We start from the raw sequence: 17,100 nt of genomic DNA, 5'->3' as shown, positions 1-17,100 counted from the left end.
CAGAGAGATGAACCTGGAGAAGAGTCCTCTAAGCAAGCTGGTCCTGGAGCTCTGTTCACAAACACAAATACACCCCACAGAGCTCCAGGACAGCAGCACAATTAGACCCAACCAAATCATGAGAAAACAAAAAGATAATTACTTGACACATTGGAAAGAATTAACAAAAAAACAGAGCAAACTAGAATGCTGTTTGGCCCTAAACAGAGAGTACACAGTGGCAGAATACCTGACCACTGTGACTGACCCAAACTTAAGGAAAGCTTTGACTATGTACAGACTCAGTGAGCACAGCCTTGCTATTGAGAAAGGCCGCCGTAGGCAGACATGGCTCTCAAGAGAAGACAGGCTATGTGCACACTGCCCACAAAATGATGTGGAAACTGAGCTGCACTTCCTAACCTCCTGCCCAATTTATGACCATATTAGAGAGACATATTTCCCTCAGATTACACAGATCCACAAAGAATTCAAAAGCAAATCCAATTTTGATGAACTCCCACAAGAAAAGGGCACCCAGTGAAGAACAAACACCACTGTAAATACAACCCTTATTTATGCTTATTTATTTTCCTTAACCATTTGTACATTGTTACAACACGGTATATATACACTGCTCCAAAAAATAAAGGGAACACTAAAATAACACATCCTAGATCTGAATGAATGAAATATTCTTATTAAATACTTTTTTCTTTACATAGTTGAATGTGCTGACGACAAAATCTCACAAAAATGATCAATGGAAATCAAATTTATCAACCCAAGGAGGTCTGGATTTTGAGTCACACTCAAAATTAAAGTGGAAAACCACACTACAGGCTGATCCAACTTTGATGTAATGTCCTTAAAACAAGTCAAAATGAGGCTCAGTAGTGTGTGTGGCCTCCACGTGCCTGTATGACCTCCCTACAACGCCTGGGCATGCTCCTGATGAGGTAGCAGATGGTCTCCTGAGGGATCTCCTCCCAGACCTGGACTAAAGCATCCGCCAACTCCTGGACAGTCTGTGGTGCAACGTGGCGTTGGTGGATGGAGCGAGACATGATGTCCCAGATGTGCTCAATTGGATTCAGGCCTGGGGAACGGGCGGGCCAGTCCATAGCATCAATGCCTTCCTCTTGCAGGAACTGCTGACACACTCCAGCCACATGAGGTCTAGCATTGTCTTGCAGTAGGAGGAACCCAGGGCCAACCGCACCAGCATATGGTCTCACAAGGGGTCTGAGGATCTCATCTCGGTACCTAATGGCAGTCAGGCTACCTCTGGCGAGCACATGGAGGGCTGTGTGGCCCCCCAAAGAAATGCCACCCCACACCCCACACCATGACTGACCCGCCGCCAAACCGGTCATGCTGGAGGATGTTGCAGGCAGCAGAACGTTCTCCACGGCGTCTCCAGACTCTGTCACGTCTGTCACATGTGCTCAGTGTGAACCTGCTTTCATCTGTGAAGAGCACAGGGCGCCAGTGGCGAATTTGCCAATCTTGGTGTTCTCTGGCAAATGCCAAACGTCCTGCACGGTGTTGGGCTGTAAGCACAACCCCCACCTGTGGACGTCGGGCCCTCATACCACCCTTATGGAGTCATGCACATTTGTGGCATGCTGGAGGTCATTTTGCAGGGCTCTGGCAGTGCTCCTCCTGCTCCTCCTTGCACAAAGGCGGAGGTAGCGGTCCTGCTGCTGGGTTGTTGCCCTCCTACGGCCTCCTCCACATCTCCTGATGTACTGGCCTGTCTCCTGGTAGCGCCTCCATGCTCTGGACACTACGCTGACAGACACAGCAAACCTTCTTGCCACAGCTCGCATTGATGTGCCATCCTGGATGAGCTGCACTACCTGAGCCACTTGTGTGGGTTGTAGACTCCGTCTCATGCTACCACTAGAGTGAAAGCACCGCCAGCATTCAAAAGTGACCAAAACATCAGCCAGGAAGCATAGGAACTGAGAAGTGGTCTTTGGTCACCACCTGCAGAACCACTCCTTTATTGGGGGTGTCTTGCTAGTTGCCTATAATTTCCACCTGTGTTCTATTCCATTTGCACAACATCATGTGAAATTTATCGTCAATCAGTGTTGCTTCCTAAGTGGACAGTTTGATTTCACAGAAGTGTGATTGACTTGGAGTTACATTGTGTTGTTTAAGTGTTCCCTTAATTTTTTTGAGCAGTGTATATATATAATTGTTGTTTTGAAACTTCTGTATGTGTAATGTTTACTGTTAATTTTTTTGTTTATTTTACTTTTGTGTATTATCTACCTCACTTGCTTTGGCAATGTTAACACATGTTTCCCATGCCAATAAAGCCCCTTGAATTGAATTGAATTGAATTGAGAGAGAGAGAGAGAGAGCGAGAGAGAGAGAGAGAGAGAGAGAGAGAGAGAGACAGTGCTACAGAGAGAGAGACAGAGCTACAGAGAGGGAGAGACAGTGCTACAGAGAGAGAGAGAGAGAGAGAGGGGGGGGGGGTGCTACAGAGAGAGAGAGAGAGAGAGAGAGAGAGACAGTGCTACAGAGAGAGAGCGAGAGGGAGAGATAGACAGTGCTACAGAGAGAGAGAGACAGAGCTGAGAGAGATAGAGAGAGAGAGAGAGAGAGTGCTACAGAGAGAAAGAGAGAGAGACAGTGCTACACAGAGAGAGAGAGAGAGAGACAGTGCTATAGAGAGAGAGAGAGAGAGACAGTGCTACAGAGAGAGAGAGAGAAAGAGAGAGACAGTGCTACAGAGAGAGTGAGAGAGAGAGAGAGAGAGAGAGAGGAGAGAGAGAGAGAGAGTGCTACACAGAGACACCATTGTAAATACAACCCATATTTATGCTTATTTATTTTATCTTGTGTCCTTTACCATTTGAACATTGTTAAAACACTGTATATATATATAATATGACATTTGTAATGTCTTTACTGTTTTGAAACCTCTGTATGTGTAATGTTTACTGTTAATTTTTGTTGTTTTTCACTTTATATATTCACTTTGTATGTTGTCTACCTCACTTGCTTTGGCAATGTTAACACATGTTTCCCATGCCAATAAAGCCCTTGAATTGAATTGAATTGAGAGAGAGACAGTGCTACAGAGAGAGAGAAAGAGACTTTAAACTTTAATTTAATTTGAAATTTAATTGAATTGAGATGACTCAAGTAGCGGCGTAAACTGTAAAAATGTACGTTACACATGGCGTATCACATTTAACAAACCAAACATTCAAATACCATTATAGAAGGTAAAATAAACCCAAACCGGCCCGTGCATCAATACCGGCATATTGTAAAATACGGTATAACGCCCAGCCCTATATTAACAAGGTCTATTTAAAACGTTTCCTCATTTCCTAATTCTCTGACAGCCCCTCTGTGTGTGTGTGTGTGTGTGCGTGGGTGTGTGTGCTTGGGGGTGTGTGTGTGTGTGTGTGGGGGGGGGGGGTTATGCATGCTGGCTGTGTGAGGTTATGCATGCTGGCTGGCAGAGTAGATTGTTTTCAGAATGGCCTCAGAGTGGTCAATGCAAGCAGGCAGGCTACTCTGTGTGGGCACAGTTCAAACACATAGCCCCGTGGAGAACAGAGCTCTGATTGTGACCAGGCAATCACTATGAGTGGCCCTGCAGCTCTCACAACAATCACACAGATCACATCGAGTGGCAGCGAGGGCGACTGACACTGATCTGATTTTCTGATTTGATTTTCCACTGATTAGGCCAACCATAGAGGATTGGTGACGAGAGGTTATATATGGTAAGGGACAGTGGGGTATGTTGAGCAATTTGAGCCACACTGATTGAAGTGGATTTAAACAAGTGACATCAATAAGGGATCATAGCTTTTACCTGGATTCACCTGGTCAGTCTACAGTATGGAAAGAGCAGGTGTTCCTAATTCTTTCTACCCACACTCACTTCATACTCACTCTCTCCATACTGTCCCTGGCTCTGAGTCTGCCAGTCTGAAAATGGCTTGCTGTATGAGTGAGCTGGTTGTGTCTAATTTGCCATGAGAGAAGGTAAATCAGGCTTAAAGCCCTGCTAAGAGTCTTAGAGCTGTGGCTGGGGCATGTGGTGCTGACATCCCTGCATGACCACGTAACCCCCCATCATGGTCTAACAAGACAGGACCAGGTAGCTAGCAGATAGTTGATCCCTGTCTGTAGCACTGTCTCTCTCTCTCTCTCTCTCTCTCTGTTGCACTGAATCTTAGAGCTGTGGCTGGGGCATGTGGTGCTGACATCCCTGCATGACCACATAACCCCCCATCATGGTCTAACAACACAGGACCAGGTAGCTAGCAGATAGTTGATCCCTGTCTGTAGCACTGTCTCTCTCTCTCTCTCTCTCTCTCTCAATTCAATTCAATTCAAGGGCTTTATTGGCATGGGAAACATGTGTTAACATTGCCAAAGCAAGTGAGGTAGATAATATATAAAGTGAATATATAAAGTGAAACAAACAATAAAAATTAACAGTAAACATTACACATACAGAAGTTTCAAAACAATAAAGACATTACAAATATCATATTATATATATATACAGTGTTTTAACAATGTTCAAATGGTAAAGGACACAAGATAAAATAAATAAGCATAAATATGGGTTGTATTTACAATGGTGTGTGTTCTTCACTGGTTGCCCTTTTCTCGTGGCAACAGGTCACAAATCTTGCTGCTGTGATGGCACACTGTGGAATTTCACCCAGTAGATATGGGAGTTTTTCAAAATTGGATTTGTTTTCAAATTCTTTGTGGATCTGTGTAATCTGAGGGAAATATGTCTCTCTAATATGGTCATACATTGGGCAGGAGGTTAGGAAGTGCAGCTCAGTTTCCACCTCATTTTGTGGGCAGTGAGCACATAGCCTGTCTCTTGAGAGCCATGTCTGCCTACGGCGGCCTTTCTCAATAGCAAGGCTATGCTCACTGAGTCTTTACATAGTCAAAGCTTTCCTTAATTTTGGGTCAGTCACAGTGGTCAGGTATTCTGCCGCTGTGTACTCTCTGTGTAGGGCCAAACAGCATTCTAGTTTGCTCTGTCTTTTTGTTAATTCTTTCCAATGTGTCAAGTAATTATCTTTTTGTTTTCTCATGATTTGGTTGGGTCTAATTGTGCTGCTGTCCTGGGGCTCTGTGGGGTGTGTTTGTGTTTGTGAACAGAGCCCCAGGACCAGCTTGCTTAGGGGACTCTTCTCCAGGTTCATCTCTCTGTAGGTGATGGCTTTGTTGTGGAAGGTTTGGGAATCGCTTCCTTTTAGGTGGTTATAGAATTTAACGTCTCTTTTCTGGATTTTGATAATTAGTGGGTATCGGCCTAATTCTGCTCTGCATGCATTATTTGGTGTTCTACATTGTACACGGAGGATATTTTTTCAGAATTCTGCGTGCAGAGTCTCAGAGTCTCTTTATGGTGTTTGTCCCATTTTGTGAAGTCTTGGTTGGTGAGCGGACCCCAGACCTCACAACCATAAAGGGCTCTCTCTCTCTCTCTCTCTCTCTCTCTCTCTCTCTCTCTCTCTCTCTCTCTCTCTCTCTGTCTCTCTCTCTCTCTCTGTAGCAATGTCTCTCTCTCTCTCTCTCTCTCTCTCTCTCTGTCTCTCTCTCTCTCTCTGTAGCAATGTATCTCTCTCTCTCTCTCTCTCTCTCTCTCTGTAGCACTGTCTCTCTCTCTCTCTCAATGTAGCACTCTCTCTCTCATTCTCTCTCTCTCTGTAGCACTGTCTCTCTCTCTCTCTCTCATTCTCTCTCTCTCTCTCTCATTCTCTCTCTCTGTAGCACTGTCTCTCTCTCGCTCTCTCTCTATGTAGCACTGTCTCTCTCTCTCTCTCATTCTCTCTCTCTCTCTCATTCTCTCTCTCTCTGTAGCATTGTCTCTCTCTCACTCTCTCTCTCTCTGTAGCACTGTCTCTCTCTCTCTCTCTCTCTCTCTCTCTGTAGCACTGTCTCTCTCTCTCTGTGTGTAGCACTCTCTCTCTCTCTCTCTCTCTCTCTGTGTGTGTAGCACTGTCTCTCTCTCTCTCTCTCTCTCTCTCTCTCTCTCTCTCTCTCTGTGTGTAGCACTGTCTCTCTCTCTCTGTAGCACTCTCTCTCTCTCTCTCTCTCTCTATGTAGCTCTGTCAAATTCAAATTCAAATTCAAGCTGCTTTATTGGCATGAAAAACATTGTGTCAATATTGCCAAAGCAACAATGTATACAATATACATTGTAACAAAATTGTAAATGATAGCAAATAATAATATAAAATGGTAGTAAATAATAATACAAAATTAAATACAAAAATAATAACAATAAAATGGTAAGTCTACAGTAAACATTAATAATTATAGTAATAACAATAATAGTAATAATAAGTAAGTTACTGTTTACTATGCAGATGTTATTATTCAGTGTCCCTCAGGCTATGGCAGGAAAATACATATTTGGCTGCAAGAGGAGCCATTGCTCCTTCGCCCATGAGTATTCTTAGTTTTTCCTCTGGGTTCAATTTGTAAAAATTTGGAATACATGTAGTCATTTCTGTGAATAATGAATCTCTGTCTCTCTCTCTCTCTGTAGCACTGTCTCTCTCTCCCTCTCTCTCTGTGTAGCACTGTCTCTCTCTCACTCTCACTATCTCTGTAGCACTGTCTCTCTCTCCCTCACTCTCTCTGTAGCACTCTCTCTCTCTCTCTCTCTCTCTCTCTCTCTCTCTCTCTGTGTAGCACTGTCTCCCTCTCTCTCGTCTCTCTCGCTCTCTCTCTTTCTCTCTCTCTCTCTCTGTGTGTGGAGCACTGTGTCTCTCTCTCTCTCTGTGTAGCACTGTCTCTCTCGCTTTCTCTCTCTCTGTGTAGCACTGTCTCTCTCTCTCTCACTCTCTCTGTCGCACTGTCTCTCTCTTTCTCTCTCTCTCTCTCTCTCTCTGTAAAACTGTCTCTCTCTCTCTCTCTGTGTAGCACTGTCTCTCTTCTCTCTCTCGCTCTCTCTCAAATTCAAATTCAAGCTGCTTTATTGGCATGAAAAACATTGTGTCAATATTGCCAAAGCAACAATGTATACAATATACATTGTAACAAAATTATAAATGATAGCAAATAATAATATAAAATGGTAGTAAATAATAATACAAAATTAAATACAAAAATAAATACAATAAAATGGTAACAGTCAATAGTAGAAATGTAATAAATATACAATAAAATTTTGGAAAATGAAACTATAACTAACTTATAACTAAATAACGGTCATCTTCTTCTTTATATTAGTACTACAACTACAATCATAATTATTACGACTACTACTACCATCACTAAACTATTACCACTACCATTACCACCCATATTTGGAATGATAAACATTAATAATTATAGTAATAACAATAATAGTAATAATAAGTAAGTTACTGTTTACTATGTCTTCACTGTCATGCGTGACCACATACACGCTCCTCTTTGGGTAGCCATGTCTTTTTATGTCTGCCGGTTTCTATTGCCAATCGGTGGTCACTCAGCCTGTACTTGGTAAGGATCTGTCTCTTTCCTCTGGTCTAAATAAATATCCCAATTCCCCAGGGCAGTGATTGGGGACACTGCCCTGTGTAGGGTGCCGTCTTTCGGATGGCACGTTAAACGGGTGTCCTGACTCTCTGAGGTCATTAAAGATCCCATGGCACTTATCGTAAGAGTAGGGGTGTTAACCCCGGTGTCCTGGCTAAATTCCCAATCTGGCCCTCAAACCATCACGGTCACCTAATAATCCCCAGTTTACAATTGGCTCATTCATCCCCCTCCTCTCCCCTGTAACTATTCCCCAGGTCGTTGCTGCAAATGAGAACGTGTTCTCAGTCAACTTACCTGGTAAAATAACGGATAAAAAAAAATATATATATATATATATATATATATATATATATATATCACTCTGTGTCTCTCTATTTGCATCTCTCTTAAGAGTCAACAGGCGACGACTATCTCCCCTCTCTCTCTACATGAAAGTTACACACTCTCTCTCTCTCTCGCTCTGTCTATCTCTCTCTCTTTGTGTACTGCCACTCTCAGTCTTGTTGGGTGTTGTTGACATTATAGGCTACCGGTTATCTTCACCATCTCCCCCCCTCTCTCTCTCTCTGTGTATAAAAGTTCTGTCCTGATGAATCATGTCGATAATAGCTGACTCTCTGCTCAGTACTTAACTCACCGTCATCATCATTTTTTTTTCTAGATCCGCTCATTGACAGCAGATCTGATCAGCCCCATAGGCATCATATTCCACTCAGTCTAAGGCCATTTCTGCTATACTACTCTCTGGAGTCTAGACCCAAACAATGCGTTCTGCTAACCTTAGAGAGAGAGAGAGAGAGAGAGAGAGAGAGAAGGAGAGGACAGAGAGAGAGGAGAGGACAGAGAGAGAGAAGGAGAAGACAGAGAGCGAGAAGGAGAGGACAGAGAGAGAGAGAAGGAGAGGACAGAGAGAGATAAGGTGAGAAAGAGAGAGAGAAGGAGAGGACAGAGAGAGATAAGGTGAGAAAGAGAGAGAGAAGGAGAGGACAGAGAGAGAGAAGGAGAGGACACAGAGAGAGAAGGAGAGGACAGAAAGAGAAGGAGAAGACAGAGAGAGAGAAGGAGAGGACAGAGAGAGAGAAGGTGAGAAAGAGAGAGAGAAGGAGAGGACAAAGAGAGAGAAGGAGAGGACAGAGAGAGAGAAGGAGAGGACAGAGAGAGAGAAGGAGAGGACACAGAGAGAGAATGAGAGGACAGAAAGAGAAGGAGAGGACAGAGAGAGAGAAGGAAGGAGAGTACAGAGAGGGAGAAGGAGAGGACAGAGAGAGCAAAGGAGAGGACAGAGAGAGATACGGTGAAAAAGAGAGAGAGGAGAGGACAGAGAGAGAAGGAGAGGACAGAGAGCGAGAAGGAGAGGACAGAGAGAGATATGGTGAGAAAGCGAGAGAGGAGAGGACAGAGAGAGAAGGAGAGGACAGAGAGCGAGAAGGAGAGGACAGAGAGAGATAAGGAGAGGATAGAGAGAGAGGAAAGGACAGAGAGAGAGATGGAGAGGACAGAGAGAGAGAAGGCGAGGACAGAGAGAGAGACAAAGAGAGAGAGAAGGAGAGGACAGAGAGAGAGAAGGAGAGGACAGAGAGAGAGAAGGAGAGGACAGAGAGAAAAAGGAGAGGTGACAGAGAGAGAAGGAGAGGACAGAGAGAGAGATGGAGAGGACAGAGAGAGAGAAGGCGAGGACAGAGAGAGAGAAGGAGAGGACAGAGAGAGCAAAGGAGAGGACAGAGAGAGATATGGTGAGAAAGCGAGAGAGGAGAGGACAGAGAGAGAAGGAGAGGACAGAGAGCGAGAAGGAGAGGACAGAGAGAGATAAGGAGAGGATAGAGAGAGAGGAAAGGACAGAGAGAGAGATGGAGAGGACAGAGAGAGAGAAGGCGAGGACAGAGAGAGAGACAAAGAGAGAGAGAAGGAGAGGACAGAGAGAGAGAAGGAGAGGACAGAGAGAGAGAAGGAGAGGACAGAGAGAAAAAGGAGAGGTGACAGAGAGAGAAGGAGAGGACAGAGAGAGAGAAGGAGAGGACAGAGAGAGAGAAGGTGAGAAAGAGAGAGAGAAAGAGAGGACAAAGAGAGAGAAGGAGAGGACAGAGAGAGAGAAGGAGAGGACAGAGAGAGAGAAGGAGAGGACAGAGAGAGAGAAGGAGAGGACAGAGAGAAAAAGGAGAGGTGACAGAGAGAGAAGGAGAGGACAGAGAGAGAGAAGGAGAGGACAGAGAGAGAGAGACAAAGAGAGAGAGAAGGAGAGGACAGAGAGAGAGAAGGAGAGGACAGAGTGAGAAGGAGCGGACAGAGAGAGAGAAGGAGAGGACAGAGAGAGAGAGAAGGAGAGGACAGAGAGAGAGAAGGAGAGGACAGAGAGAGATAAGGAGAGGACAGAGAGAGAGAAGGAGAGGACAGAGAGAGAGACAAAGAGAGAGAGAAGGAGAGGACAGAGAGAGAGAAGGAGAGGACAGAGTGAGAAGGAGCGGACAGAGAGAGAGAAGGAGAGGACAGAAGGAGAGGACAGAGAGAGAGAAGGAGAGGACAGAGAGAGATAAGGAGAGGACAGAGAGAGAGAAGGAGAGGACAGAGAGAGAGCGAGGAGGAGAGGACAGAGAGAGATAAGGAGAGGATAGAGAGAGAGGAGAGGACAGAGAGAGAGATGGAGAGGACAGAGAGGACAGAAGGAGAGGACAGAGAGAGAGAAGGAGAGGACAGAGAGAGATAAGGAGAGGACAGAGAGAGAGAAGGAGAGGACAGAGAGAGAGAGAGGGAAGGATAGGACAGAGAGAGAGAAGGAGAGGACAGAGAGAGAGAGAGGAGGAGAGGACAGAGAGAGAGAAGGAGAGGACAGAGAGAGAGAGAGAGAAGGAGAGGACAGAGAGAGATAAGGAGAGGACAGAGAGAGAGAAGGAGAGGACAGAGAGAGAGAGAAGGAGAGGACAGAGAGAGAGAAGGAGAGGACAGAGAGAGAAGGAGAGGACAGAGAGAGAGAGAGAGAAGGAGAGGACAGAGAGAGAGAAGGAGAGGACAGAGAGAGAGAAGGAGAGGACAGAGAGAGAGAAGGAGAGGACAGAGAGAGGTTATTCCTCTAGTGACTGGCCCCATCCTCCATCCAACATGGAATAACCCTCCATTTATTCCCTAGGGAAGTTAGCTGTGTGTGTGTGTGTGTGTGTGTGTGTGTGTGTGTGTGTGTGTGTGTGTGTGTGTGTGTGTGTGTGTGTGTGTGTGTGTGTGTGTGTGTGTGTGTGTGTTAGTAAAGGGTGGGTATGTGGGTTAATGAATTGGCTGACGGATTTGGTATTTGGTACTTTATTAGGATCCCCATTTGCTGTTGCAAAAGCAGCAGATACTCTTCCTGGAGTCCACACAATACATGAACCATAATACAGAATGACATAATGCAGAACATCAATAGACAAGAACAGCTCAAAGACAGAACTACATTAAAAAAATGTAAAGGCACACGTAGCCTACATATTAATGCATACGCACAAACTATCTACTCCCAGGCCACACTATCTGGTTGTGGGCTGGGAGTATAGGGTGCTAGTATGTGGTGTGTGTGTGTGTGTGTGTGTGTGTGTGTGTGTGTGTGTGTGTGTGTGTGTGTGTGTGTGTGCGCTATATTTACACTCCTACACATGGTCCGTTTAGCTCCTCAGGCTGATCACAGTTCACTAGTAATCTATACACTATCAGTCTACTGTTGACATGACATCTCCTCTCCTTCATCATGTTGAAACCATCAAGGCCACCTAACCTTAAAAGGTTCAGAGGTCATCCTTAATTTTCATTCTGATTCTGATTATTTATGGTGTCATTACTAGTCTGTCTATGTGTACTTGCTCAGACCAGATGGCCAACTTAAAATGTACTCTCTCAACATCGTCTCTCAACATCGTCTCTCAACATCGTCTCTCAACATCGTCACTCAACATCGTCTTTCAACATCGTCTCTCAACATCGTCTTTCAAACTCCCTTTTGTTGCCGCGTTCCTCTTTACTGTGCTTCTTTTTCATCAATTCAATCTTCTGCCTTTCTTCTTTCTCTCCATCTCTTGGTCTTTCTCTCCATCTCTTGGTCTTTCTCTCCATCTCTTGGTCTTTCTCTCCATCTCTTGGTCTTTCTCTTCATCTCTTGGTCTTTCTCTCCATCTCTTGGTCTTTCTCTTCATCTTTAGGTCTTTTTCTCCATCTCTTGGTCTTTCTCTCCATCTCTTGGTCTTTCTCTCCATCTCTTGGTCTTTCTCTCCATCTCTTGGTCTTTCTCTTCATTTCTTGGTCTTTCTCTCCATCTCTTGGTCTTTCTCTCCATCTCTTGGTCTTTCTCTTCATCTCTTGGTCTTTCTCTCCATCTCTTGGTCTTTCTCTTCATCTCTTGGTCTTTCTCTCCATCTCTTGGTCTTTCTCTCCATCTCTTGGTCTTTCTCTTCATCTCTTGGTCTTTCTCTCCATCTCACTCATAGATGTCTACATTTAGAGCCACTTGGCCATGTGTGGTCTTGTCCTCCTCTGTGTCTATTCCTCCCAGGTGTTTGTCACACCTCTGATCCGGTGGGCTGTATGAAGAGACTGATGATGATGAGTATTCTCTGTTGTGCATGACTGAACACAATATAGTATTGTCTCATGCCCACATCTCCTCTCTCTATCCTGTCCCCTACTCTCACTCACTCGTTCCCCCTCGCTCCTCTCATTCAATTTCCTACACTCCCTCTCTCAAAAGTAATTTTCCTCCCCTCTGCTCTCTCTCATATCCTTTCCTAGAATTCACTCGGTCCTACTTTTACACCTATATCCCTCGCTCTCTTCCACTTCCTCCTTACTTCCAATGCTCTCCTCTGTCACGCCCTGACCATAGATTGCTTTGTATGTTTCTATTTTTAGTTTGGCCAGGGTGTGATGTGGGTGGGTATTCTATGTTTTGTTCTATGTTTTGTATTTCTATGTGTTTGGCCTGGTATGGTTCCCAATCAGAGGCAGCTGTCAATCGTTGTCTCTGATTGAGAACCATACTTAGGCAGCCTGGTTTCGCCCTTGAGTTGTGGGTGTTTGTTTTCTGTTTTGTATCTGTGCCAGACAGAACTGTTTCGCTTTCGTTCGTTTACATTGTTAGTTTTTGTATTTTTCAGTGTTCTATTAAATTATTATGAACACGTACCACGCTGCACCTTCATCCTCACCTTCTTCCACCTACGACGATCGTTACATCCTCTCTTGTCCTCTATCTTGCCCTGGTTTCCCCCCTTTCTCTTTTTGTCCCTCTCTTTCTTTTCTTCTCTATTCCCACTATATATTCTTTCCTATTATGTTCCCACCATCTTTCCATCTGTGCCTAGCTTCATTCTGGCAGAAAGTCAATAATGTAGAGAAAAAAGGAGAGAATAAAGAAAATACAAAAAAGATCTAAAACAAAACAGAGAGAGAGAGAGAGCTTAGGGATGGGGGGATTAAAACGAACTGATAGATGTCATGTTAGGCCAAACCGCAGTGCATTAACAATGTTGTCATGGTTTCCTGGAGGACATCATGTGTCACAATGAAAGCGCTGGACGGGAGGGTCGACCTGTCTTCCCATGCCCTGTAGGGGAACAAATTCCACATACCATGATGCAAGGCCCATCGCTCCCATTATCGATGAGACCTGGACAGTCTGACAACCCCCCCCCCCCCCCCCCCGCTCTGCCCTGTCCACCTAAATCCCTGCTGACCTGGATCATACTAAGCCTGTGTCTGTCCACACATTGTCCAAGCCTCCATCTTAAACAACAATTTTGTCTAACTGAATTGGAAACAACAGATACTAGATCAAACTGTCTCTTCTCCAGGATAAAAAACTAGAAGCTAGGGGTCACAGTCAGGTCAGATGGGTGGTGAGAGAATAGTTGATGTGGGTCCAGAGGTTTCTGTCCAGGTTGGAGCTACCACCTAGCCCTATCGCTGCCTGTCTGTCAGGGGAGGAGCTACCACCTAGCCCTGTTGCTGCCTGTCTGTCAGGGGAGGAGCTACTACCTAGCCCTGTCGCTGCCTGTCTGTCAGGGGAGGAGCTACCACCTAGCCCTGTCGCTGCCTGTCTGTCAGGGGAGGAGCTACCACCTAGCCCTATCGCTGCCTGTCTGTCAGGGGAGGAGCTACTACCTAGCCCTATCGCTGCCTGTCTGTCAGGGGAGGAGCTATCACCTAGCCCTATCGCTGCCTGTCTGTCAGGGGAGGAGCTACCACCTAGCCCTGTTGCTGCCTGTCTGTCAGGGTGTGGGTAGTCAAGTTGTACTCTGAGTCCAACTGCATCCCAAGAGGTAGTGGGAAACACTCCCATTTCCAAATCCCTTCCATCTCTAAAGTAGACAAATACATTCCATCATGATGATGATGTGCTAGGCTAGTAGTAGGACAGCCAGGATGTAATATCTAGGCTAGTAGTAGGACAGCTAGGATGTAAGATCTGATGGTGATGTGCTAGGCTAGTAGTAGGACAGACAGGATGTAATATCTGATGATGATGTGCTAGGCTAGTAGTAGGACAGCCAGGATGTAATATCTAGGCTAGTAGTAGGACAGCTAGGATGTAATATCTAGGCTAGTAGTAGGACAGCCAGGATGTAATATCTAGGCTAGTAGTAGGACAGCCAGGATGTAATATCTAGGCTAGTAGTAGGACAGCTAGGATGTAATATCTAGGCTAGTAGTAGGACAGCCAGGATGTAATATCTGATGGTGATGTGCTAGGCTAGTAGTAGGACAGCCAGGATGTAATATCTGATGGTGATGTGCTAGGCTAGTAGTAGGACAGCCAGGATGTAATATCTGATGGTGATGTGCTAGCCTAGTAGTAGGACAGCCAGGATGTAATATCTGATGGTGATGTGCTAGGCTAGTAGTAGGACAGCCAGGATGTAATATCTAGGCTAGTAGTAGGACAGCCAGGATGTAATATCTAGGCTAGTAGTTGGACAGCCAGGATGTAATATCTGATGGTGATGTGCTAGGCTAGTAGTAGGACAGCCAGGATGTAAGATCTGATGGTGATGTGCTATGCTAGTAGTAGGACAGCCAGGATGTAAGATCTGATGGTGATGTGCTAGGCTAGTAGTAGGACAGCCAGGATGTAAGATCTGATGGTGATGTGCTAGGCTAGTAGTAGGACAGCCAGGATGTAATATCTGATGGTGATGTGCTAGGCTAGTAGTAGGACAGCCAGGATGTAAGATCCGATGATGATGTGCTAGGCTAGTAGTAGGACAGCCAGGATGTAATATCTGATGGTGATGTGCTAGGCTAGTAGTAGGACAGCCAGGATGTAATATCTAGGCTAGTAGTAGGACAGACAGGATGTAATATCTGATGGTGATGTGCTAGGCTAGTAGTAGGACAGCCAGGATGTAATATCTAATGGTGATGTGCTAGGCTAGTAGTAGGACAGCCAGGATGTAATATCTGATGGTGATGTGCTAGGCTAGTAGTAGGACAGCCAGGATGTAATATCTAGGCTAGTAGTAGGACAGCCAGGATGTAATATCTGATGGTGATGTGCTAGGCTAGTAGTAGGACAGCCAGGATGTAATATCTGATGGTGATGTGCTAGGCTAGTAGTAGGACAGCCAGGATGTAATATCTAGGCTAGTAGTAGGACAGCCAGGATGTAATATCTAGGCTAGTAGTAGGACAGCCAGGATGTAATATCTGATGGTGATGTGCTAGGCTAGTAGTAGGACAGCCAGGATGTAAGATCTGATGGTGATGTGCTAGGCTAGTAGTAGGACAGCCAGGATGTAATATCTGATGGTGATGTGCTAGGCTAGTAGTAGGACAGCCAGGATGTAATATCTGATGGTGATGTGCTAGGCTAGTAGTAGGACAGCCAGGATGTAATATCTAGGCTAGTAGTAGGACAGCCAGGATGTAATATCTAGGCTAGTAGTAGGACAGCCAGGATGTAATATCTGATGGTGATGTGCTAGGCTAGTAGTAGGACAGCCAGGATGTAATATCTAGGCTAGTAGTAGGACAGCCATGATGTAATATCTGATGGTGATGTGCTAGGCTAGTAGTAGGACAGCCAGGATGTAAGATCTGATGGTGATGTGCTAGGCTAGTAGTAGGACAGACAGGATGTAATATCTGATGGTGATGTGCTAGGCTAGTAGTAGGACAGCCAGGATGTAATATCTAGGCTAGTAGTAGGACAGCCAGGATGTAATATCTAGGCTAGTAGTAGGACAGCCAGGATGAAATATCTAGGCTAGTAGTAGGACAGCCAGGATGTAATATCTAGGCTAGTAGTAGGACAGCCAGGATGTAATATCTAGGCTAGTAGTAGGACAGCCAGGATGTGTTGCTATGGGTTTGAGGTATTAGGACAGAAATAGGCTGAAGGCTCCCCCTCCCAAATAGTAAACCAGGATCAGGTGATTTAGCTAGAGCCAAGCCTTTATTTACGTCAGATGGTAACACTCCTACAATCTGGGTTCAAATCCTTTTTTTTTTTGTATATTTTTTTCAGGCTTGTAGCCAATTGAATAGTTGCAAGAGTTAAAAACCCACCAGTCTGGCAAATATTGAAAAGATTTGAAATAGTATTTGAACCCAGGGCTGCAACTCTGTTACAACCTGGCTGGATGCTACAGTATAGTGCAGCCCTGGCCACATGCTTTGAATCAATGGTGGAAATGTCATTACAGTAACAAAAGGCTGCACTTAGAGTCTGTCAGTCAGCGCTGTCTGTACAACCCCATAATTACATGACAGCAGGATGAAAGTGCTCTGTCTGGCTCTGATGGTGCCGGTACCACACACATTGTTTTGTGGTTTGAATTCCTTATCATCAGTAATATTGCACAAAGGCTGGAATTCATATATTGAAACACATTGTCACGTTTATACATTGTCTTCATTTACAAGCCACTGCCTGTGCACACTTGTTATTCTGAAAACTGGATTTGTATTAACCCGTGTGGGAAGTCTTCCTGGTAGTAATGTCATATGTTTTACCTCACCCCCTTGTTGACCACGGAGAAAAAGCTACTGCTTATAAACTGAGATGTGGATTTGAAAGAATATAACTTATAAGTCTTATTATACCTATGTGGTTTTCGAAACCCTTGAAGAGCACATTGTGTTATAATGGCCAGCTGAGAGAGAGAGGGACAGCAGGAGGGACAGCGAGAGGGACAGAGAGAAAGAGAGAGAGAGAGACAGAGACCTGTTGCGTTGGCACCAGCCCTGACATTTCAGCACCCAGTGACAATAGAGCTGTCTTCTTCCCACCTGTCAATCAATCAGCTGTCCCCTGGAGACTGAAAGACGCAGGAAGCAGCGAGAACAGATGTGTGAGTGTGAACACAGAAGATCTATTTTTGTGGGCCCCGTCAGCCCTAAGACCAGACTCTGTACACTGTGTGAATCAGTGCTACATTACCACACAGGAAATTAAATGGCACAATTGATTTCCAGCCTTCCAAGCCTGTGAAGATGAGTTCAGATTAGCAGACCTTTTATTTCAGGTGTCTGGCTTTAGGAGAGACAGACAGTGCAGCCGGGGTTCCAAAAACATAATCATTCACGGGGATATTACTGATGGCTTTCATAGCTACCTCATTA

At 45.0% G+C, this 17,100-nt stretch overlaps 1 protein-coding gene across 1 annotated transcript in view; it reads left to right on the top strand.

Moving 5' to 3' along the window:
* LOC110504309 (inactive phospholipase C-like protein 1) overlaps window positions 1-17,100 on the top strand; it is a 122,679-nt gene that overhangs the window by 71,887 nt on the left and 33,692 nt on the right. The gene's annotated exons all lie outside the window — the stretch shown is intronic.

The sequence above is a fragment of the Oncorhynchus mykiss genome, chromosome 3 (assembly GCF_057628025.1).
Source record: "Oncorhynchus mykiss isolate SJ-2025 chromosome 3, ASM5762802v1, whole genome shotgun sequence".
NCBI lineage: Eukaryota > Metazoa > Chordata > Actinopteri > Salmoniformes > Salmonidae > Oncorhynchus > Oncorhynchus mykiss.
Note: the sequence above shows the minus strand (reverse complement) of the source record. Positions and strands in the feature narration are given on the sequence as shown.